We start from the raw sequence: 11,783 nt of genomic DNA on the forward strand, positions 1-11,783 counted from the left end.
TATTTGAAATTGTAACTGTCTCTGAAAATCCAAGTCCATGAAAAATATAGGATAGGTATTATTTCTTCATCTGTCAGATGAGAAAATGGCAGCCTAGAAAGATTTAGTGGAGGAAGCCTAGGAAAAACAGACCCCAGGTGATAGAGTCCACATGACCTTTCTCCAAGACTAGTGTTCTTTCAACTATATGTTCAGTCTCTACCTCCTCTGAACAGGCCTTGAAAATCACATAGCTAATGAACTTCCAAGTCACATCTCTCCTTCAAATATTCATTAAAATTTCTAAATAAAAATGAATAATTATATTATAGAAATAATTAACATTATGTGGGAAAAATCATTACACTAAACATTTCAATCAGCAATAATTGTGCCTCAGATAAACTTCACGAGCTGTGATATTGCCACTGCACAAAGATACATTGAAAGTTGATTCAGAAGAAAAAGTTCATGTACAAACCACTTGAATTAGAAAAAAAAATGTGAATGGATGTTTTAATATAGCAGTTGATTATTTTCATCACTTTTGTACAACCTTTGATGACCTGAATTAACTGTGTAGCTTCCAACTTTTAAGAAATCTGCCTTGCCTGGTTTCACTTGATGAAATTTCTTGCACCGTGACAAACATCTCTACTAACCTGATTTTGACATTTGAAGAAACACATTCTGACTATGTACAAACAAAATGCAACTGTAATATAATCCTTGAAAATTACCTTGTTACTTAGACAAGAGGGTGAACAGTCACATTATTAAATTTTAAAAAAAGGATGGTGTGTTCTTGAGTAGAAGCAGTGCTAATCAATCCAACATGTTTAACACGACTGAACTCAGAGTTGACAGAGACTCAAATGGTCAACAAATCCTGCTGATGGTCATTTATTAATACTATGAGCATGTATGCCTTTTCTGCAATTTGTCTCTGATGGTCCAGCAGTACACTCATGCTCAGCCTCCTTTGGGACAGTGACAGATGTCTCCATATTCATATGGAGACATCTTCATATTTTTGTATCACACTTCAGATAGCAAATGGTAGATGAAGTCATTGCCATGGTTACAAAGATAAACAAGAATTGGATGACTGACCTCTGAGAGATATATATAGACATATATATATATATATATATATATATATATATAAAACATAAACCAGACCTTTCAGTTATCATTCATCTAATTATAGACTAAAAAATATTGAGGTAAAATCATAACTAGGAATAGGCTTATACTAAAATCTCTCCACATGTTTAATTCCAGAAAAATCACTATATTTTCCTATACCTTTTTATTAGACTGTATATATGTATATATAATATCTATCTATATAGGTACAGAGCTCTACATGCATCATGTATTTCATATTCATAAAAATTCTGTGAAATGGGTATGATAATTTTACCATTTTACAGATGAGGAGACTGGGAAATAGACAAATTAAAGGATAACTAAGGAAGTCACACAGCTACTGTGTTTTAAAGCTGAGATCTGAGCTCAGGCTCTTCTCACTACATCACATTTCAAGGTCAGCTGGACCTAGAGCAAGTAACTGAGGATAGATGAGGTTGAAATATTCAGAAGCATCTCTGAATACACAGTTTTTGTAGAAGTTCGTGAGGGCCCCCTGGAGCTCAACTGATGTTGAGTGGAATGCCATTCTGACTCACTTAAAAAGGAATGAGTTTGCTTTTCCAGAAATGACAACTAGTGTGCCCTTTATCTTTTATGTTTGGCACCCCAAGGAAAAGCTCAAAAGTGGCACCTTTTTTTAAGAGCTGCAGAGTTCCTACTAGACCAGCATTCTACATTGCCTTTAGGCTATGAAGCAAGTACAGGGGTGAAGGAGGAAGGGTGAAGAACAGAAATCTTCTTTGCTCATATAAGAAGGCATAACTGGGTTATATGCTGAATGTATCATTGCCTCTTCACAGCAAATTATCTGAAGGCTTTGGGTTTAAAGCAAAACTTGCCTAGCTACAGTTGGGGCCAAACCTCACCACAGCCAGTTTTCATAAATAAAGTTTTATTGGAACACAGACACATCCACTTGGTTATGTATTGTCTATGGCTGCTTTCATGCTACAAGAGGAGAGCTGAATAGTTGGGGCAGAGAATATACGTCTCACAAAGTCTGAAATATTTACTACCTGGACTTCTACAGTAAAAGGTTGCCAGCAGAGCTGGAACTTCCAGCTCAAGGTCTCTTCTCTCTGCCATCACAGAACTGCCCCGGAGCCTGAGAGGAGGGCAGCCTCACTGAGGCTGCCAGATCTGGAGGCGCCCCGGTGGCCGAAGCCGTGACAGTCGTGGGGACTGAGGGCTGGGTACAGAACAAAGAATCGCTTTGCACAAAGTCTGAAGGGATACACTGAAAGAATTATCAGAAAAGAATAATACATAGCCACGTGGATTAAAGGCTCTTGTTGCTCCAGGCAGGAGTCAGGGCTGTGCCTCTGAGGTGGGAGAACCAACTTCAGGACACTGGTCCACAAGAGACCTCGCAGCTCCATGTAATATCAAAAGGTGAAAATCTCCCAGAGTTCTCCACCTCAACACCAAGACCCAGCTTCACTCAACGACCAGCAAGCTACAGTGCTGGACACCCTATGCCAAACAACTAGCAAGACAGGAACACAGCCCCAACCATTAGCAGAGAGGCTGCATAAAATCATAATAAGGCTACAGACACCCAAAAACACACCACCAGACGTGGATCTGCCCACCAGAAAGGCAAGATCCAGCCTCATACACCAGAACACAGGCACTACTCCCCTAAACCAGGAAACCTACTCAACCCACCAAACCAACCTTAGCCACTGGGGACAGACATCAAAAAAACCGGGAACTATGAACCTGCAGCCTGTGAAAAGGAGACCCCAAAAACAGTAAGATAAGCAAAATGAAAAGACAGAAAAACACACAGCAGATGAAGAAGCAAGGTAAAAACCCAGCAGACCTAACAAATGAAGAGGAAATAGGCAGTCTACCTGAAAAAGAATTCAGAATAATGATAGTAAAGATGATCCAAAATCTTGGAAATAGAATAGAGAAAATGCAAGAAACATTTAACAAGGACCTAAAAGAATTAAAGAGGAAACTAACAATGATGAACAACACAATAAATGAAATTAAAAATACTCTAGAAGGGATCAATAGCAGAATAACTGAGGCAGAAGAACAGATAAGTGACCTGGAAGATAAAATAGTGGAAATAACTACTGCAGAGCAGAATAAAGTAAAAAGAATGAAAAGAAATGAGTACAGTCTCAGAGATCACTGGGACAACATTAAATGCACCAACATTCAAATTATAGAGGTCCCAGAAGAATAAGAGAAAAAGAAAGGGACTGAGAAATTATTTGAAGAGATTATAGTTGAAAACTTTCCTAATATGGGAAAGGAAATAGTTAATCAAGTCCAGGAAGCACAGAGAGTCGCATACAGGATAAATCCAAGGAGAAACACGCCAAGACACATATCAATCAAACTATCAAAAATTAAATACAAAGAAAACATATTAAAAGCAGCAAGGGAAAAACAACAAATAACACACAAAGGAATCCCCATAAGGTTAACATCTGATCTTTCAGCAGAATCTCTGCAAGACAGAAGGGAGTGGCAGGACATATTTAAAGTGATGAAGGAGAAAAACCTAAAACCAAGATTACTCTACCCAGCAAGGATCTCATTCAGATTTGATGGAGAAATTAAAACCTTTACAGACAAGCAAAAGCTGAGAGAGTTCAGCACCACCAAACCAGCTTTACAACAAATGCTAAAGGAACTTCTCTAGGCAAGAAACACAAGAGAAGGAAAAGACCTACAAGAGTAAACCCCAAACAATTAAGTAAATGGCAATAGGAACATACATATTGATAATTACCTTAAATGTAAATGGATTAAATGCTCCCACCTAAAGGCACAGACTGGCCAAATGGATATAAAAACAAGACCTGTATCTATGCTGTCTACAAGACATGCACTTCAGACTTAGGGACACATATAGACTGAAAGTGAGGGGATGGAAAAAGATATTGCATGTAAATGGAAATCAGAAGAAAGCTGGAGTAGCAATTCTCATATCAGACAAAATAGACTTTAAAATAAAGACTATTGGGATTGCCTGGTGGCGCAGTGGTTGAGAGTCCACCTGCCGATGCAGGGGACACAGGTTCGTGCCGTGGTCTGGGAAGATCCCACATGCCGTGGAGCAGCAGGGCCCATGAGCCATGGCTGCTGAGCCTGTGCATCCGGAGCCTGTGCTCTGCAATGGGAGAGGCCACAACAGTGAGAGGCCTGCGTACCGCAAATAATAATAATAATAATAAATATAAAATTTAAAAAAATAAAATAAAATAAAATAAAGACTATTACAAGAGACAAAGAAGGACACTACATAATGATCAAGGGATCAATACATGAAGAAGATATAACAATTGTAAATAATTATGCACCCAACATAGGAGCACCACAATATATAAGGCAAATACTAACAGCCATAAAAGGGGAAACCGACAGTAACACAATCATAGTAGGGGATTTTAACACCCCACTTTCACCAATGGACAGATCATCCAAAATGAAAATAAATAAGGGCTTCCCTGTTGGTGCGGTGGTTGAGAATCTGCCTGCAAATGCAGGGGACACGGGTTCGAGCCCTGGTCTGGGAGGATCCCACATGCCGCAGAGCAACTAGGCCCATGAGCCACAACAACTGAACCTGTGCGTCTGGAGCCTGTGCTCCGCAACAAGAGATGCCACAACAGTGAGAGGCCCGCGCACCACGATGAAGAGTGGCCCCTGCTTGCCACAACTGGAGAAAGCCCTCGCACAGAAACGAAGACCCAACACAGCAAAAATCAATCAATGAATAAACTCCTATCCCCAACATCTTCTTTAAAAAAAGAAAAGAAAGAAAGAAAGAGCACACTTGAAACCCAACCCATCCATGAAAAAAACTAAATAAATAATAAATAAGGAAAAACAAGCTTTAAATGATACATTAAACAAGATGGACTTAATTGATATTTATAGGACATTCCATCCAAAAACAACAGAATACACTTTCTTCTCAACTGCTCATGGAACATTCTCCAGGATAGCTAATATCTCAGGTCAAAAATCAAGCCTTGGTAAATTTAAGAAAATTGAAATCATATCAAACATCTTTTCCGACAACAATGCTATGAGACTACATATCATTTACAGGAAAAAAATCTGTAAAAAATACAAACACATGGAGGCTAAACAATACACTACTTAATAACCAAGAGATTACTGAAGAAATCAAAGAGGAAATCAAAAAATACCTAGAAAAAATGACAATGAAAACACGATGACCGAAAACCTATGGGATGCAGCAAAAGCAGTGCTAAGAAGGAAGTTTAGAGCAATACAGTCCTACCTTAAGAAACAAGAAACATCTCAAATAAACAACCTAACATTACACCTAAAGCCGTTAGAGAAAGGAGAACAAAAAACTCAAAGTAAGCAAAAGGAAAGAAATCATAGAGATCAAATCAGAAATAAATGAAAAAGAAATGAAGGAAACGATAGCAAAGATCAATAAAACTAAAAGCTGGTTCTTTGAAAAGATGAACAAAATTGATAAACCATTAGGAAGACTCATCAAGAAAAAAAGGGAGAAGACTCAAATCTATAGAATTAGAAATGAAAAACGAGAAGGAACAAATGACACTGCAGAAATACAAAAGATTATGAGAGATTACTACAAGCAACTCTATGCCAATAAAATGGACAACTTGGAAGAAATGAACAAAATTATTAGAAATGCACAACCTACTGGGATTGAACGAATAAGAAAGAGAAAATGTGAACAGACCAATCACAAACACTGAAATTGAAACTATGATTAAAAATCTTCCAATAAACAAAAGCCCAGGACCAGATGGCTTCACAGGCGAATTCTGACAAACATTTAGAGAAGAGCTAACCCCTATCCTCAAACTCTTCCAAAAGATAGCAGAGGGAGGAACACTCCCAAACGCATTTTATGAGGTGACTAAAACCCTGATACCAAAACCAGACAAAGATGTCACAAAGAAAGAAAACTACAGGCCAATATCACTGATGAACATAGATGCAAAAATACTTGACAAACTACTAGCAAACAGAATCCAACAGCACATTAAAAGGATCATACACCATGATCAAGTGGGGTTTATTCCAGGAATGCAAGGATTCTTCAATATATAGAAATCAATCAACATGATACACCATATCAACAAACTGAAGGAGAAAACCCATATAATCATCTCAATAGATGCAGAGAAAGCTTTTGACAAAATTCAACACCCATTTATGATAAAATCCCTTCTGACAGTAGGCACAGAGGGAAATTTGGTCAAAATAATAAAGACCATATATGACTAACCCACAGCCAACATTGTCCTCCAAGGTGAAAAACTGAAACCATTTCCACTAAGATCAGGAACAAGACAAGCTTGCCCACTCTTACCACTCTTATTCAACATAATTTTGGAATTCCTAGCCATAGCAATCAGAGAAGAAAAAGAAATAAAAGGAATCCAAATCGGAAAAGAAGAAGTAAAGCTGTCCCTGTTTGCAGGTCAGGTGACATGACACTATATAGAGAGAATCCTACAGATGCTACCAGAAAACTCCTAGAGCTAATCAATGAATCTGGTAAAGTAGCAGGATACAAAATTAATGCACAGAAATCTCTGGCATTCTTACACACTAATGATGAGAAATCTGAGAGTGAAATAAAGAAAACAGTCCCATTTACCACTGCAACAAAAAGAATAAAATATCTAGGAATAAACCTACCTACGGAGACAAAGGACCTGTAGGCAGAAAATTATAAGACGTTGTTGAAAGAAATGAAAGATGATACAAATACGTGGAGAGATATACCATGCTCTTGGATTGGAAGAATCAACATTCTGAAAATGACTCTACTACCTAAATCAATTTACAGCTTCAATGAAATCCCTATCAAACTACCACTGGTATTTTATACAGAACTACAAAAAATATTTCACAATTTTTATGGAAACACAAAAGACCCAGAATAGTCAAAGCAATGTTGAGAACGAAAAATGGAGCTGGAGGAATCAGGCTCCCTGACTTCAGACTATACTACAAGGTTACAGTAATTAAGACAATATGGTACTGGCACAAAACCAGAAATATAGCTCAATGGAATAGAATAGAAAGCTCAGAGATAAACCCAGACACATACGGTCACCTTATCTTTGATAAAGGAGGCAAGAATATCCAGTGCAGAAAGACAGCCTCTTCAATAAGTGGTGCTGGGAAAACTGGACTGGTACATGTAAAAGTATGAAATTAGAACACTCCCTAACACCATACACAAAAATAAACTCAAAACGTGTTAAGGATCTAAATGTAAGGCCTGACACTATCAAACTCTTAGAGGAAAACATAGGCAGAACACTCTATGACATAAATCACAGCAAGATCCTTTTTGACACACCTCCTAGAGAAATGGAAATAAAAACAAAAGTAAACAAATGGGACCTGATGAAACTTAAAAGCTTTTGCACAGTAAAAGATACCATAAACAAGACCAAAAGACAACCCTCAGATTGGGAGAAAATATTTGCTGATGAAGCAACTGACAAAGGATTAATCTCCCAAATTTACAAGCAAGTCATGCAGCTGAATAACATAAAAACAAATATCCCAATCCAAAACTGGGCAGAGAGCCTAAATAGACATTTCTCCAAAGAAGATATACAGATTGCCAACAAATACATGAAAGAATGTTCAACATCATTAATCATTAGAGAAATGCAAATCAAAACTACAATGAGATATCATCTCACACCGGTCAGAATGGCCATCATCAAAAAATCTAGAAACAATAAATGCTGGAGAGGGTGTGGAGAAAAGGGAACCCTCTCGCACTGTTGGTGGGAATGTAAATTTATACAGCCACTATGGAGGACAGTATGGAGGTTCCTTAAAAAACTACAAATAGAACTACCATACGACCCAGCAATCCCACTACTGGGCATATACCCTGAGAAAACCATAATTCAAAAAGAGTAATGTACCAAAATATTCATTGCAGCTCTGTTTACAATAGCCAGGACATGGAAGCAACCTAAGTGTCCATCAACAGATGTATGGATAAAGAAGATGTGGCACATATATACAATGGAATATTACTCAGCCATAAAGAGAAACGAAATTGAGTTATTTGTAGTGAGGTGGATGGACCTGGAGTCTGTCATACAGAGTGAAGTAAGTCAGAAGGAGAAAAACAAATATTGTATGCTAACACATATATATGGAATCTAAGAAAAAAATGTGATTTAGAGCCTAGGAGTTGGACTGGAATAAAACAGAGACCTACTAGTGCATGGACCTGAGGATATGGGGAGGGGGAAGGGGTAAGCTGTGATGAAGTGAGAGAGTGGTATGGACATATATACACTTCCAAACGTAGGGTGGATAGCTAGTGGGAAGCAGCCGCATGGCACAGGGAGATCAGCTAGGTGGTTTGTGACCACCTAGAGTGGTGGGATAGGGAGGGTGAGAGGGAGGGAGATGCAAGAGGGAAGAGATATGGGAACATATGTATATGTATAACTGATTCACTTTGTTGTAAAGCAGAAACTAACACACCATTGTAAAGCAATTATACTCCAAGAAAGATGTTAAAAAAAAAAAAGAAAAAGAAAAAGTTTGCCAATCCCTGGTTTAAGGAACAAAACCTCTCTGTTTATGAAACTCTTGGGACTGCCTCCTGAGGTCCGCAGCCTGTAAGTCAGATCTTTTAGGCATTTCTTCTTGGCTATAAAAGAAGACATGTGCTTTGTATTTGGTTAGCAACCTTCTTAATTGTCTTAGTTTGCCTAGAGAGTCTTTGCTAAAGGATGCTTAGTGATATTTTTAAGGCACTGAAAAAAAACCTACTCTTTTATTTATTTTGCCTCTAAAATTTTATTTGAGCTTTGAGAATCCAACTTTCCTTTTCTGTTAGTTTTATTACCCAAATGAGGAATGAGAATGTTTATGCACAGATTCCTTTAGCTGGCCTCCTCCTCCCCACCCCCAAAGACAAATGAAACAATGTTGTCATTACATTCAACTTTAAATGGGAGATGATTATCCCAAGATTCAGAGAGAAAAGTTACTCTAACAAATAGTTTTTTAATATTTGTTTAAACTATGCATACCCATACACTTGTCTAGCACACTCATGCAGATCCACTGGGCACTTCTTCCTCAAGGAAGTTTCACCCTCCCTGGCCTTTTTATTACATGTTCTTACCTTATGATAGCACCAGTAAAATACTCTCTGCAGAAAATTGGTTCAGGCTTGTCAAGCACCAAAGCCAGCCAAGTCAGCTACAAGAATTAAGAATTCGTCTATGTCTTCTTAATTCTGCAGGAGCCCAAGCCCACTGTTATCTTCATAAAATACTTCTTTTCATTCCTCTAGTAAATATATTTCATATAAATACTACATTTTCAGGCCTGTCCTGGTCATTTTCAGCAGCTGCAGGCATTTGCATATCATTCTGCACAGTCATTTCAGATGGTTCCCTTTCCTTGGTCACCCTTCTTAGGAAGGCTGGAGCCTCTACACCTAAAATTCCTGATCCCAGCTTCTTCAAGGACTTCCAAGTTAAAGTTCTAGCTCTAGAAATCAATAAGGGCAGGGAAGTGACTTAATTTTAGGACCATTCAGATACTGTAGGAGAAAATATGTATACTCAAAGCTAGAGTTTCCAGTGTTGATAACGTTTAAAACTCAGTCAATTTACCACTCAACTAACTATGGAGTAAAAAAAGCAGGAGTGTGAAAATCATATCTAGGAATAGAGCTATAATGTAAGCCCTCCATGTGTTTAATTCTAGAAAATCACTAGATTTTTCTATACCTTTTTATAAGACTAAATGAAAGGAAGTCCAGTGGGGGAATAAAAGAATCTGAAACAAAGCTAACTTAATTGATCTACTTTATATCAAGGGAGGGTTTCCTAAGGCTTCTCTCAATATTCTGTTATTCCTAAATTGCTTCTCATATCATAAAAATATAAGAAGTTAGCTAAGGTTGGTGTCTTTTCTAATTAATTCTAATAATCTTTGTGATAGAGCTGGTTGGCCTTGTCAAATTATATCTCTTTATAAAAGATAAAGCTAATTCCCACCCTAACCCCTAGTTTACAGAAATTCCCAGAGACACTCAAGAAGTAGTGAATTCACCTTGCCTGTATTGAGCTAAAACAAACCTCATGGGTACCAGGAGCCAAATGAATCTTGAGACTGATCTTATCTATAGCTAGATAAATTCCATCCAACAACTGGCCATTTTGAAAACAACCCAGTACTAACTGACTACCAGAATAAATTCAAATAATTACAACCATATTGGCCACTTTAATATAATTCACCTTTCATTTTCCTCCCAACCAGTTTCTGTAAAAATAACTTTATTGTTCTTCAGGGAAACAAAAAGTCTCCTGATTTTCACAGTCTAAACTTTTTTTTTTTTTTTTGTGGTACGTGGGCCTCTCACTGTTGTGGCCTCTCCCATTGTGGAGCACAGGCTCCGGATGCTCAGGCTCAGCGGCCATGGCTCACGGGCCCAGCCGCTCCACAGTATGCGGGATCCTCCCGGACTGGGGCACGAACCCACATCCCCTGCATCGGTAGGCAGACTTCCAACCACTGCACCACCAGGGAAGCCCCCCTTATCTCTTTTTATTTTTATTATTTTTTTAATTTTATTTTTTATTTTTTGTGGTACGTGGGCCTCTCACTGTTGTGGCCTCTCCCGTTGAAGAGCACAGGCTCTGGATGTGCAGGCTCAGCGGCCATGGCTCACAGGCCCAGCCACTCTGTGGCATGTGGGATCTTCCAGGACCAGGGCACGAACCCGTGTTTCCTGCATCTGCAGGCGGATTCTCAATCACTGTGCCACCAGGGAAGTCCCACAGTCTAAATTTTTAAGCAACTACCGACCCATTCTTCTCTGCTTAGAGCAACCAGAATCCCATTATTAGCAGCAGCCACCACGTACTTTTCATTTATGGAAGCACAACCAATGTCTGGGGTGACTGTGTTAAAGTGATGTACAAACCTAACATCTTGTCCTAACACAACCAGAAGAACTGCTTTCAGCCCTTTTCTTTCAAACCAAATGCATAAATAAACACAAGAGTTTGATTATACTTTCTAATTCTATACCAACCAAGCAAAACACAAGCCATGCAAGGTCATAATGTCAAGATAAGAAAGAAAAATGTATAAAGAACTTGTGAAAGCAAATATTAATTCTGAAAATGATTAAAAGAAAACTGTAACCACATCTCATCATTGTGTCTACATCTGTTTGTTTAAAATCTAAAATATGCAACAAAAAAGCCCATTTCAATGTTCAAGTTAATAAAAGACAAGATAATTTTATATATTTATACTGAGAATCTATCTAATGGTTATTTAAACTATAACAGTTGTAGCTTAGAGAAAATTATAAATAAAACAGATGAAATTTCTAACATAATCTTGATGTTTTACTATAAAGGATATGTTTAGTTAATGTGAATGATAAACTTAAAGAATTTCATATTATCATTACTATAATGAATGCATACTAAGTTCATGGAGTCTCATAATTTTTTTTTGTCTATCTGGAAGTCTTTATTTTGAATTTTTTACACATCTTTATTGGACTACAATTGCTTTACAATGGTGTGTTAGTTTCTGCTTTATAACAAAGTGAATCAGTTATACATATACATATGTCCCCATATCTCTTC

The 11,783-nt window shown here is 37.8% G+C and overlaps 1 pseudogene; it reads right to left on the reverse strand.

Moving 5' to 3' along the window:
- Positions 1-295: 295 nt before the first annotated feature.
- LOC131749084 (U4 spliceosomal RNA) lies at positions 296-419 on the reverse strand (annotated as a pseudogene).
- Between the last annotated feature and the right edge of the window lie 11,364 nt (positions 420-11,783).

This window comes from Kogia breviceps, chromosome X (genome assembly GCF_026419965.1).
Source record: "Kogia breviceps isolate mKogBre1 chromosome X, mKogBre1 haplotype 1, whole genome shotgun sequence".
Classification (NCBI taxonomy): Eukaryota; Metazoa; Chordata; class Mammalia; order Artiodactyla; family Physeteridae; genus Kogia; species Kogia breviceps.